Below are 12,098 nucleotides of genomic sequence, written 5' to 3'. Positions count from 1 at the left end.
CCCCCCCCCCCCCGCACCTTTCCACCCCCGGCCCCCAACACAAAACTTCAAGAAGTCGCTCCACTCAACCTGTCAGGTCTGAGTTGCCTTTGGGTGAAGGAGACAGCCCGGCTAGGACGAAGAGGCGGCCCAGGGGAAAACACGGTCTGGCCGGGGTTCCACCCCTCCCACCCCACCCGGCCCCGCCTGTGACCCAGTCTCCTGTGGCCCGCCTGTGAAGCGTCCCAGGGCCATTTATGCTTGGAAGGTCTGTCTCCTCTAGCCAAAGCGCCCCAAGGCCCGCATTCCGCAGCTCCCCGCCCTGCCTCCGGCCGGCTGTCTGCCCCCAGGAAGCATTCTCATACTAATCAAATGAAAGGGATCACTTTCACCTAATCCCACTTTGTCTAAACACGAAACTCCGGTGTCTGCCCCCGCTCCCTTCAACGAGGTCATTCCGCTGCAGCCCTTCCCTCCAGGTTTGCTCATCTCTGGCTTCTCTTCCCAGATCAGCACTTGATGTTTGCGCGTTCACTGGTGCTCTCTGCCTGTAGACCTTCCGTGCACCTTCCTGACCTCCCCCATTAGGCGGTGGCTTCCTAGAGGGCTGGGACATCAGTGGTCATCAGTGAAACGTTAGCACCTTGCACGGTGCTTTGCATGTAGCAGACACTCGATTTATGTCTGCAGAACAAACACATGAATGAACTAATGAATGAACGAACGAACGAATGGATGAATGATACTGGTCAGTCAGTACCAGTGAGGTGTATTTTCTGGGCAAGAAGTATATCCATGTGGGGAGCCTGCGTGGCTCAGTCAGTTAAGCGTCTTGACTCTTGATTTCGGCTCAGGTCACTATCTCAGGGCTGCAAGATAGAGCCTCACTCCGGCGGGCTCTGTGCTCAGCAGGGAGTCTGCTTACGATTCTCTCTCCCTCTCCCCCCTCTCTAAAAATATATATATCCACGTGTACATTGGTTGTGGGGCGGGTGTTGTGCATCCAGGCTTATGAGAGAGAAATGTGCGCTGTGTGTTAATCTGTATAGTTTCGCACTGTAACTGACGATGGGGGTTCTCACTGCGGGTGTGCGAAGACACCACGGATTTACTTGTGTGTAGGCTGTGCTCGTGTGCCCCAAGCGTGGGGATGTGTGCACGAGGGCCTCTGTGTGTCGGAGGGCTGCCCGGGTCGGGCCAGCAGCGCCACAGCCTCCGTCCTGGGCTCCTCCTCCCTCACGCCTGCCTTCGTGAGAATAAGGACAAAGTGGAGCTAGGTGCCGGCTCCAGCGGGGCCGCGGCGAGGGGGGCTGGGACGGGCTGCCACCGCTGCTGCCCCCTACCCCGGCCACCGAAAAGTCAAAGTCCTGTGCTTCCCCGGGAAGAAACGGCGCCGGCCGCAGAATATGGAGGTGGTGGGGGAGGGAAGGCCGCCCACGCACGGTGCCGGACGGAAACCTGGGCCATCGATGCAGAGGGCTTTGAAAGAGACTAATCCAACTGCATTCTTTCAGTGTCCACATGTCTAAGTACCTAAATTCAGGGCCTGGTTGGTGTGGGTTCTGCTGACCCGGGGCCGGGAGCACTGCGAGGGTGCTGCACACAGGACCCAAGGCTGAGCCTGGTGTCCTGTTCTGTCCCAGCGCCCGCCTCCAGCTGGGGTGGGGGGGGCAGGGGGATGAAGTAGCTGTCCTAGGTTTGTTGGCCAAGGCTAAGAAAACTCCCATCCCAGCCCCACCATGGAACCTTCCAGTCCAGAAAGCTTTGCCCCTCCCCCCTCAGATGTTTGAGGATTTGAAAGTGAGAGGTGGGGAGAGGCTCATTTGCATGTCACTCACTCTCCCCGGCAGAGGAGCGAACCAACCCCCCCAGGTCCCTCAAAATAACCTCCCTCTCCCAGGAACCTGAAACCCAAAAAACCACCACCACAGAAGGCCCGCCCTGCTGGAGGCCAGAGAGGCCCACACCAGGGGCGCTCCTGCCTGGTGTTCTTACAGACACACGGAGACACAGCTTCGGTGGCCTAGAGCCCCTGACACTGCCTCGACGGTGAGCGGGGCGCTAGGCGGGTACACACAGACACTTGGCTCAGTCACAGACGTGCCTGGGAAGGTCCCCACCCGCCCCATCACTGTACAGACCACAGCTGGCTCCAGTCGGAGTCAACTCCCAGGGTGGCGAGAGCTCCACTCCCTCCACTCCCCTGGAGGCCGCGCCAGGATCCCTAGCTCCCAGGGCTTGTCCTACTCGCACTGAGAGCACAGCGTCTGGAGAGCAGATGGCCCCCGGACACTGTGTGTGAGCGAACGTGTGCCACAGGAGGGAGCAAGCAAGCGAGGGCGCCTACATCCCCAGCCTGCAAACGCACACCTCGGGCTCGCTGTGGTTCTGACTGCATTTCAAAACCAAAAGAGCAAAATAGAAGTGGTTTGGGCTGCTCTCTGCGTCATCACAGCTGGGCCCCCTTCAGCTGTACAGACCCTTTCTGCGGCTGTCACTGGAGCACGTCAAGCGGTGTCCAGCACCCACCCACTGGGCCTCCTCTGCATACAGGAAGCAGCCCCTATGTGGAAGCCGAATCCACAGTCTCCGTGGAGCGAGTTTAAATCTACGCCCGTTCAGCTGAGCCAATGGCTCTCACAGAATTGCTAGTAACACCCGTGGCATTCTCACGCACGCCAGGAAACATGGGGGCCAGATGGTCAGCCAGGCCACAAAGCAAGAGTTCTCCTTCCCCAGTTCCTCATCCTCTTGGAGCCAGCAGCCCTCACTCCTGAAATACCCAGGCCTCCATGAAACCTTTCTGGAATTCTCTGGAAAGGAAGTGACAATTTCCTTCATGCCATTTCCCACTCTCTCACCGCCCCTCCCCCACAACCACAAACAAAATGGAAACTACCCCAGGAACAGCTGTACCCTCTACTTAAAAACAGCCCCTCCTCTGGCTAATAGTCATCCAGAGGCCAATTTGCATGCTGCCCCACGTGACCAGCGGTGTGTATTTAAGAGCCGGAGGGCCAGAGCCAGGAGTCCAGTCTGTAGCCATGGACGGAGCAGAAGTAATCTGTCCGTCGGCCTCTCCCACAGCCTTGATCCCGACCAGCAAGCAGAGCCCTCCTCCTGGAGCAGATGCCCAGCCAAGGGGCCCCAGCCACAACTATTTTGTCAGCTCCTGCTCCTCTATTCCTTTCTTTTCACCACCCCCTCCATTCGAGACGAAATCAGGAAGAGGGAGGAAAAAAATAAAGGTTTTGCAAGCTCTCTTGGTTGGGGTTTCTCTTTGCTTATTTACAAGAAACCCAAGTTTCCTTCCTTGGCCCTGGGTCACTGCCTGCTTCCAGTGTAGGGCTTGTCACAACTCCGATGGTAAGGGAGGCGGGAGCTCATCTCCAACTGCCGTTGTCCTTTCACAGCTCCAGTCTGGCCTCTACCTTCCCAGGCCCTGAGCTGTCCCAGCAGAGGGGGTGATTAGGGCTGCAGGAGGTGGCAGGTCCCCCCGCCTTTCTCCAGGAGACCCGTAAGCTCGCCCCACGGTGTGCACTGCCCAACTTGCGGGGAGGAGGAAGGAAGCCCTCTCCTGGCTCTATCCCAACCAGATGTGAGACCCTGGAAAAGTCAGTCCTCTTTCTGGGCTGTGGTTTCTGTCATCCTTACGCCGGGGGAGGGCTGAGGGTTAAGCCAGCTTTAGCAGATGCTCACTGGGGAGTCTCGGGTGAATGAAGATGGTGGTGGGAAAGCACTTTGGAAATTAAAAATCACTCATCCATAAGATGAGTTTCAGGTGACCTCCCAGAGAGCAAAGGGGGCTTGGGGCCCCATGAAGTCCCTGGAAGTCCCCCTTTGGCTCCAGAACATAGACAGGGTGGGGCTGGAGGCTTCCAGTTGTTGGTTTTGAAAGGGGCTGGCTCCTGGCCGGGGCTGGGGGGCCCCCCGTGGAGAGGGGCAGGCCGCTTTGGTTGGAGAGGTGCTCCCAGTCCTCATCACCTTCACCTCGCCCCAGCCCTTGGGGTTGTGGTTATGTGGCGAGAAGAGCTCTACAGAAGCCCCAGTAGGGGAGGAGGGTCGGGGGGGAAGGGTTACCAACAAAGTGAACCTATTTCCCCAGCCGCCCTGACTCCCAGGGGCCTTGCCTGAGAAAGCCAAAAGAGCACCCCCTGGAGGTGCCTGTGGCCACCACATCCTCATCTCTACCGCTCCAGGGACCTGCTGAGAGAGTCACTAAGCCCTTCTGGGAAGTGGAGGACAGGCCAATGACAAGGAGAACACACCACAGGAAAGAAGGCAAAGCCTAGTCCAGAGCAGCCACTGAACCCCAGTATGGTGGGCTGCCAGCTACAGCTTAGGAGGGGACCCCAGAAGTCCCAGCAGATCATAAGGGCATGCTCCTCCCCACGAGAAGATCCAGCTTTGCCTTGGGGTTTGGCCAGGTCACCTTCTTCCTCTGTGAAATGGGGACATCCTCCCTAGTTCAAAGGGTTGTCGTGCAAGGCCAGTGAGTTAATGTAGGTGAAAACTCTCTGTTATGTCCCAAACATGTTTTTCAATTTCCTGGTCTGATTTGTGTCCTTTTGACTACAGTCACTCGTCCAATGTTCAGCATATCTTTACCTGGATGGACAGGAAGACAGGGACATGGAGACGAAGGTGAGGGAGGACATAACCAACAATCAGAAACCTCATGGGACAGAGAGGAAACCAGCTTGGCTATGGGGGACAGGGATTGGCTGGGAGGTCAGGGAGATCAGATGAATAAGTGCATAGGCCCAAGATCCACCAGGTGGTGGAATTTGAACTTAACATAGACAGCTACTGGGAGTTCCTGGAGATTCTAGAGCAAGGGAGGGGCCTAAGGCAAGCAGTTCTTTAGGCAGATCCCTTTGGTCTGAGTGTATGAGTGGAGTAGATGGAAGGAGACCCAGTGGGGCAGCTGGAACCGAGGAGGTGAAGCCCAGAGCCACCCCGAGGGAATAAAACGACAGAGTATGGGGTAATACAGTAGTTGTAGGGACCCCGAGATGTGGAGCCTGTTCTTACTGTAAAGACTGTTAAAAGATATGAAGTGATTGGGGCAGGAAATAAGGCAAGAAGATGAGCTCACCTTGGACATTCTGAAGTTGGGATTACCTTGGAAAAACCCAGGTGGAAAAAAAGGACCTGGAGAGTCATTTTGCTACACACACACACACACACACACACACACACACACACACACACACACCATCAGCAGGAGGGACCTCTACAGGCCTTCAGTGGCCAAAGGGGCCCGTGAGGCTGGCAACCCAGATACAAGGTTGTGGCAGAAAGTGGCATGTGATGAATGAAAGGTGGCCTCAAATAGCACACACCCACCCCTGCCCCCAGGAAGGCCTGCTTGCTTCCATTGGTGGGGGGAGGGAGGGTAACAGAAACACTGACCAGAGACTAATTAAATTCATTAGTGCGTTTTTTAGAGGCTGCGGTAATCTGTGACTCGGCACCAACAGGATATTAAGTCAGATAACTTTTATTGAAGGGACAGTGTTCTTCATCAAGGCCCCTGCCAGCCCGTGTCCTAGAAACTGATGCGGAGGCTTCTTGCTCAGATCTGGGAGTCCCCCAGGCGGCAGGGGCTGGGCTGGGTTCACTGCCTGCTGGGGTGCCCCTTCCAAATGCCCTCTCGCCCCCCACCACTGGCCACTTCCCAGGCCAGCAAAAGCAAAGGGTAGTCCAGTGTTGCCTGCATGGAGGGGAGGGTGCAGGGCGGAAATGGAAAGACAGCCTATCAGGGAGGGCAGCTTCAGCTCTGATGTCACCGCAAACTCCTGGGGTTCCTCCTTCCCCCTCACCCACACTACTCAAAGCCTCTTCCTGACTCAAGAGTCCCAGGATATCAAAGTTAAAAGGGACCCTGAAAGATCATGGCATCTATCCGTCCGATCATCCAACTGTAGACACCAAGTTCCTGAGGGAGGAAAAATGACTTGCCCAAGGTCACACAGCCAGTGGCTATGACTCCCAGGCGACCTTTCTTCTTCCCCTCCTCATTGTCTCTGTGCAGCCTCAATACAGCCAACCCTTTCCTCTGGTGAGAACAGACAGCAGCCAAAGACCCAGGGCTGGCAAATAACAATGAGGCCACACATGAGCAGAACACATTTAACTTTTGCAGCAACTTCCCCACCTCCGTGCCTTTGTTCACACCATGCCCTAGGCCTGCTGTGCCCTTCCCCAATTTCTGCAGCTCCAATTCCCACACAGTGGTCAAGATCTGAAGCAAATGTCACCTCCTTTTCACAGCCTTACCTGCTTCCTCCCCACCAAGTATATTCTCTCCCCTTCCTCCTGACACCTTAGATTGACTTCTTAGACTAAAGTACGGGTTGGCAAACTAGGGCCTGCATGCCAAACCCAGCGTACCGTCTGTTCTTGGATGGCCCATGAGCTAAGAATGGCTTTTACATTTTTTAATGATTAGGGGAAAAATGAATAATATTTCATGCCACATGAGATTATTCGAAGTTCAAATTTCAGTATCCACAAATAAAGTTTTATTGGAATGCGGCTATGCTCGTTTGTTTTCATATTGTCTGTGGCTGATTTTGCATTATTAGTTGAGCTCCTGTGACAGAGTCCATATGGGCCACAAAGCCTAAAATATTTACAATCTATTTGCAGGAAAAGTTTACTGGCTCCTGGGCTAAAGGCTTCATTCCCCTTCAGTGTGAACAGATTAAGTTCATTTCTGAGAAGAATGTCACAGAGCACTCAGAGGCGCCAGGAAGGAGGTGTAGGACACCAAATACAAACTCGGCAGATTTTCAGCAGAAAGAAAATCCTGGCCCTGGCTCTGCCCATGGTGTGACCTTGAACAAGTCGCTTCTGCTTTGTGGGCCTCAGTTTCCTCCGCTGCACAGTGAGGGGGTTGGACTGGATGGTCTAAGGCCCTTTCTGGCCCTATGATTCAGAGTCAGCAATCTGTTGCATTTCCAACTCACACAGTTTTGAGCAGACACAGTCCTGATCATCTTCTGTAAGAATAAGAACTTACAGAAGGCTCCCCTGCCCAGCTGTGGTTTTCCGCTGCCACTGTGGGCCCCCTTCACCCCATACTCACCTGCCCCGCCCCACCCTTCCCTTCTAGCTGACCTGTCTGCCCTTCTCTCTGAAGTCCTCTCCCGTCAAAAGAGAGATGGCTTCCTCTGAGAGCAGCCCCCCCCCCCGCCTCCCCCCTGCCCCCCCCACCGCCCCTCCGACCTGGTGGACCAGGAGCATCCATTTTTTTTTGTGGGGGCGGAGCCAGGGCAAGAAGGGCGCTCAGCTCTCCCCAGCCTCCCAGGGCCCCCGTCAGACAGGCAGTCAAGTAGGGGATAGGGCCAGCTCTCACCGCACCCCTGCTCTGCCAGAGGAAACAGCCCCTCTCTGCCACTTCCTGTCCCAGGGGTTTCAGCAGTTTCCCCTTCAGGGCCTGCAGGCCCTCCCGCCCCGCCCCTGCCCCACACAGGTCAGAGAGTGCAGGGCGGGGAGGATCCCTCACAGGAAGGCTGAGGAGACAGCTGTGTACGCGAGGGGACGCCCCAACAGCTCCACTGCCACCCTGCTTGGGCTGGAAGGGGGGCGTGGGGGCTGGGAGGGAGCTGGGGCTGTCTCGGCCAAAGACTCTCCTGTTATCGGATGAGGAGAAGTGTGGGTATATCACCTTGAGGGGGCGGATGCAGAATAAGCCTGGCCTTCGGGGACTGGATGAAAGACAGGATCAGCCCCGGGTGGCTTAGGATGGACGGAGGGGCTGAAGCAAGAGCCTGGGGAAAAGCAGGCCAACAGTAAGGGTTAACTGGGAGGGGCAGGTGACACTGAGATCAATGCCACTTGACAATTCTGCATAATTTTGTCCCCGGCACCAATGGGCAGAGACAACAATGGAGAACAAAGTATTATAGTACATGTGGGTCAAGGGTAGCGGCATTTTCTGGGTGATGGAAAAGGAAGCCATCACATTCCATAGCTGCTCCTGATTCGGTGTGGTGACTTGCACTTGTAAATACCTCCCAGCTGCCCTTGCAAGGTGGAGCTCCTAGCACTGGGACTATGTGCCCGTGAGGGATCCTGCAGGCATGCGACCAGCTCTGCCAGGCCTTCCCAAGGCAATGGGTCAGAGGAGCAGTAGAAGCCCAAGGCCCTGGGCCTCTGCCTAGCTGCTGGTCCTCCTGAGGACAGGTTACAAGTACATGATAATGGTTCTAGAATCCCTGATGCCTGGGATGGGGGCCTCGTAGCCGATAGACACAGTCTCTTTGGTCCCCCTGTGATTATATTGTTCCATGAGGTCCAAGCAGCAGTAGGAGAAGTTGAGGGGACCCCTAGACATGATGGTACTGGGTGAGCCAACAAAAAATGGAGGGGAAGATGGTTTTGATACCTCTCTCAGTTCTGAGAGGTCATCCTCTTGCGACTTAGGCTGAGAGCCCTGCCCAGCCAGGCCTCCTGTCAAGAGAACAGTCTCTCTTTTCCCTGCCCCCTCTCCCTCCACAGCCCCCCACCAGGGCAAATAGGACCCAGTGCCCTGGTGACAGGGCCCCACACAAGCCTGCTTCTCCACCCCTGCAATTTGGAGTAAATCCTGCTTCACAGCTGGTATGGGGGACGCCAAGGAAGCCTTGGAGACAACATCTGGATGTGCACCTGGGCTTCTGCCAGGCCCTCCCTACATCTGCAGTGCAAACCCAGGGCCAGGGTTTGGTTACAAGCCCGACTCAAAGCTGGTGGCACGTGTTTGGAAAGCGCATCTAGCCCGGGTGGAGGGGTGCAAGCACTTGAGATCAGTGCCAGCTCAGGGCAAGTGCTTGCGGCGGTTGGCACCGATCTGAGCTAGTGCTGGGCCTGGGGTGGAGGGTGCAGCCACTATGGCCTTGCCGTGGGCCCACTGGGGGAGGAGCAGAGGGGTGTGGGTGTTGTTTAAATGTGGGTAAGATTTTCTTTTGTGCCCTCTGATAGCACTTCAAGTTGTTACCTCTGCATCTGGGGAAAGGGGCCAAACGGTAAAAATTACAGGGTGACGGCGTGGCGCAGAGGGAAGGTGGCAGGGATTTACACTTGTTGGGTATGAGCTGTGGGGTTGGTGTTGTGCCAGGCACTTCACCTAGGCTAGCTCCTTTAATTCTTACAACACCCTTACAAAGTAGCTAGTCAGTGGCAAAGCTGGGGTTTGAACCTAGGTTTAGTTCCAACTACTACGCTCTCTGAACTTCGTTTTCAGTGAAATCTCTTTTGGTAATAATCTTGTTTTAATAGTTCCGTTTTAAAAACAGCAGAAGTAAGGCTCAGAAAAGATTAGGTAACGTGACCAAGGTCACACGGCCCGTCAAGAATGGCGGCAGACCTTTTCTCAGGCGGCGGGTGAGATGGCGGACATTCGGACAGAAGTTGCCTACTGAAAGCAGCTGACCGTCTTTCAAAATAAGCAGAAGGTCCTGCTTCAAGAAACTGGCAAGAACAGACTCCTGCAACATTACAAAAACATTGGTCTGGGCTACAAGATGCCCAAGGAGGCCACTAAGGGCACGTATGCTGACAAGAAATGGCCCTTTACTGATAATGTCTCCATCTGAGGGCAGATTCTGTCTGGCATGGTGACCAAGATGAAGATGCAGAGGACCACTGTCATCCACCATGACTACTCCCCTTACATCCGAAAGTACAACTGCTTCAAGAGATGCCACAAGAACAGGTCTGTACACCGGTCTCCTGCTTCAGGGACCTCCAGATTGGTGACACTGTGACAGCGGGTGAGTGCCAGCCCTTCTGAAAGACTGTGCTCTTCAACGTGCTTAAGGTCAGCAAGGCTGCCAGCACCAAGAAGCAACTCCAGAAGTTCTAAGACTAAGACATCCGCCCATACCTCCAGAAAAATAAAGTCATTTTCCTAGTCAAAAAAAAGGAGGCAGAACTCAAACCCAGACTGTCTGCCTTCGATCTCAAAGTCTGTGCCTTTCCCACTGTCCCATGCTGGTGACCATTTGCTCAGATCCCTAGCTCAGGGCTTGCCCACAACACACAACTCTGAAGGCTCAGGACCTCTGTGATGCTCCTTCAACAAAAGCTTCCCAGGTCTGTGACCCACCCCCTTCAGGGCTTCAATCCCAACCAAAGCTCCATCTAATAAGTGAATCCTAACTTGGCCCATCCTAACTGGGCCAAGTCTGCACCAAAATGGTGACAAGTTGGAACTCCTGTGGCCAGCTATGGAGGAAGGGGAAGTGGAATAGAAGTCTTCCAGCTCTGTTGATGAAGGACGCTGACTCTATTCCTATACCTCAAGGGGCCTACTGTTTCCAGAAAGTTCCTGGATCCAGACCTGGAGTGGCCATGTCATGGCCCTGCCCCATAAATATACACTTGCTCTCGGCTTACACATAATTAAGTCTGGGTTCTTATCTCGGGTTATTGATTCACATGTTTATTCAAATATTTATGGAAAGTCAGCCCTGAGCACCTCATAGATGGAAGGCCCATGGCCAGTATCACCAGGCCCACCCTATTCTCCTCGAGGTAGGTTCTCTTCCTACCTAAGTTCCCGGTAAGCTGGGTTAGCCCATCTACCTAATCAATATTGCTGGGTTTTTTTCTCCCCAAAATACATCTGTAGCAAATATCTCTTCATAACTGAGGCCCAGATGTTGGCAGAAAATGGGGAGTGACTGCTAATGGGTATAGAGTCTCTTTATGGGGTGATGACAATATTCTATAATGGACTGTGGTGATGGAACTACAATTCTGTGAATATACTGAAGCCACTGAATTGTGTACTTTGAATGTATAATTGAATTGTATGGCAATGAACTAAATCGAATTAAACTGTTGTTCATTATTATTTTTATTTTTTTTATTTTGAGAGGGGGGGCAGGGGCAGAGGCAGAGGGGGAGAGAGAGAATCCTTAAGCAGGCTCCACGCCCAGCGCAGAGCCCGACATGGGGCTCAGTCTCACAACCCTGAGATCATGACCTGAGCCGAAATCAAGAGTCAGACGCTTCACCGACTGAGCCACCCAGGTGCCCCTAATAAAACTGTTACTTCAAACAGACAAACAAACAAAATGAGGCCCAGAGAGGGGCAGCAGCTCACTCAAGGCCACGTGCAAGTTGACAGAGCAGTTCAGGCCAGACTCCAGACTTCTGATTTCTGATTTTGAGGCACTTCCCTCCTATCAGCCTCCCCACAACCCTAAGCAAGGATAAATGCTGAGGTTGGGCGAGTGTGCGAAGCAGGACCAACCAGCCATGCATGAGGGCTGGTGGTGGGACCTAAAGCAACAGGGTAAGTAGGCAGTGGAAAATGCTGTAGACCAGGGGCTTTAATTTAGGTCTGCCATGAGCGTCACCAAGTGCCCCTCTCTGGATCCCAGTGTCCCTGTCTGTAGAGTTAACTGAATGAGTCTGGCGCTCCCTTGCGAAAGGCCCCACGAGCTCTGACCCTCTAAGGTTCTAATTAGAAAGCACTATGAGATGAAACAGAACGGCGCATCAAATGTGTGCTTCTTCTCAGACGGCTGCAGGAGGTCCTGGACATAATTAGGCGTTCCAATCGATGCTCCTCACTGATAGTGATGACCAGGACTTCCCTGTGAGAGTCAGATACTCCCAGACAAGTCCACTGCTGAGTTTCTCCATGGTGGTGGTGGTGGGGGGGGGCAGGTAGCTTGGTCCCGATTCCCCCCCACCAGGAGTGTTAGGTCGTAGTATAACCCATAACAGAGACCCATTAATCATGTTCTCTGGAGATGTGGGGAACCAGGTTCTCGGCCTGGTGCCCAGGCAGCCCCACCTTGTGCTGAGCTTGCCTCCTTGGTGGAGGGAGTGACCGCTGATGGCCAATGGTCTAGCCCCCGCAGGACAGGATGTTTCCACATCAAGCCCCACTTCCTGCCGCTAGCCCTGGGCTCCGGTTCCCCCCTTCTCCTGCCATCTGGTCGCCTGCCCTCTGCCCCCTCCCCTTGCTGGGTGTTTACAGGCTGTCTTATCAGCCTGGGGAATCTGGGCCTCACCCAGCAGGCTGCCCCGCCCCGCCCAGCCCAGACAGCCTGCCCAGGGCCGTACCTGCTGTGGTTTCGTCACTCCAGGCACTCGAGTCTGGAACCCCCCTTGCA

At 54.6% G+C, this 12,098-nt stretch overlaps 1 protein-coding gene and 1 pseudogene across 4 annotated transcripts in view; one reads left to right on the top strand and one right to left on the bottom strand.

Annotated features, from left to right (window-relative positions):
• The window catches only part of ELF4 (E74 like ETS transcription factor 4), a 39,475-nt gene that overhangs the window by 15,765 nt on the left and 11,612 nt on the right, over window positions 1–12,098 (bottom strand). The window lies entirely within an intron of this gene.
• On the top strand, window positions 9,357–10,023 carry LOC112809124 (small ribosomal subunit protein uS17-like; annotated as a pseudogene).

The sequence above is a fragment of the Callorhinus ursinus genome, unplaced genomic scaffold, assembly GCF_003265705.2.
Source record: "Callorhinus ursinus isolate GAN/ISIS: 27379988/994484 unplaced genomic scaffold, GSC_fseal_2.0 scaffold33, whole genome shotgun sequence".
In the NCBI taxonomy this organism is placed as follows: Eukaryota; Metazoa; Chordata; class Mammalia; order Carnivora; family Otariidae; genus Callorhinus; species Callorhinus ursinus.
Note: the sequence above shows the minus strand (reverse complement) of the source record. Positions and strands in the feature narration are given on the sequence as shown.